The following is a 1,559-nucleotide window of genomic DNA, read 5'->3' as shown; positions in this document are numbered from 1 at the left end:
CCTGCCCCACACGCCATTTAGGAAGGATGCTCCGGGGTGGCTCTCGGGCCGCCGCCCACCGCCGGTCCCTCCGCGGCGGAGGCCGGGGGCCCCCCTGCGGCCGCGGGTCCCTTCAGCGCCGCAGCCCCCAGCCCGGTGGGTACGCCCAGACCGGCAGGAGAAAAGGCGGAAAAAAGACTTTTCCCAGTTCCTCCCCACTCCTGCCTGCCGGCGGGGGGCTCGCAGCGGTGGGGCAGCTGCTCCCCCCGCGGTTCTCGAGGGCTCGGGCGGGGCCAAGCAGTGAAGGGAGCTGGGTTTAGGGAGCTCGGGCTTGGAAATTTAATTACTCGCTGCTTTGTTCTTGCAGGTATTTAATGGTGTAAGCGCTGAGCTGGTGCTGGTGCAGCACACGCCTCGTCGGGATGTGGCAGGGCAGGTAACTCTGCTGGAGTTGAGGATGTGGCAGGTTCCCCAGCCTGAAAAATCAGCCCAACTCTGGGTAAGACCCTGTTGCTCAAATGAAGTTCATGGAGATGTGACCATTCGCTCTAGAGAGGATGTGCCCTGGGTGTCCCCTGCAGCAGCACTGTCCTGCTCACGGGGGTCCGGCTGTGAGTCAAGGAGTGCCTGGGAGCAGGGTCCATCCACGTGCCCCCAGTCCATGACTGGGTCTGGAGGTACCAGAGGTCCTGCTACATCCCCTCCACGCCCCACCACTTTGTTTCTCCCCACCTGTGTCTGCTCAGCAGCCAGCTCAGACCCATTTCCCATCTTTCCAGGTCAAAGCAGCTGAAACCCAGCCTGCTGCTGCGCTTCAGGAATAGCGCAGGCTTATCTCCCGGCTGCCCCCCCCGGCTCCCCCATGCTGAGCTTGATCGCAGCGTGTGTGGTTTAACCCTGGTGCAAACCAACAGGCCAGGATGCATCTGGGCCCTGCTGCCAGGTCTCCGTAAGGACAGCGGGTGCCACCTCTCACTGTGGTCACCCTCCAGAAGCGATGGCTCTTCCCCATCCTCAGTCTCCTCCACCACTTCTCTCCTTGTTGATGCATTCAGACCCAGCGCCCTGGGGTCGGGGCTCCCACCCAGAGCTCTCAGCCGCAGCCCCAGGGTTACAAGCGGGGGTCTCCAGCCCTCTGCCCCCCAGCCCTCCTCCTTGCAGCCCCCCATCCTTGTGTTGCTCGTTCCTTTGGCAGAGCACAGGGCTCCTGCAGGCACCCGCTGCCCCACGCAAAGCTCCTGCACCAAGCCCTGGCTGATGGGATGCACCGGGAGTTGTGCCAGTGTGAGGGGTGATGCTGGAGTGCCGAGGGGATGCAGGGAGCTGGGCTTGGCTTGGCCCCAGGAGCACAGAGGAGGTGGGAGAGGACACCCACCTTCCCCCCCCATGCACTGGAACTGCCTCTGCCCCTTCTGTGGGACCTCCCCATCCCTCCTGAGCACCCCGTGCCCCACACCAGCCCTGAGCATCAGGCTGGGATGTGCCACAGGAATGTTAAGGGCCAAATTCTCAGCTGAGGCAAACTGGTTCAGGGCCTCCGAAGTTGGTGGAGTGGCACCGATTTGCACCAGAGGAGGATC

The sequence above is a fragment of the Chroicocephalus ridibundus genome, chromosome 20, assembly GCF_963924245.1.
Source record: "Chroicocephalus ridibundus chromosome 20, bChrRid1.1, whole genome shotgun sequence".
NCBI classification, from domain to species: Eukaryota; Metazoa; Chordata; class Aves; order Charadriiformes; family Laridae; genus Chroicocephalus; species Chroicocephalus ridibundus.
This window is presented reverse-complemented; position numbering follows the sequence as displayed.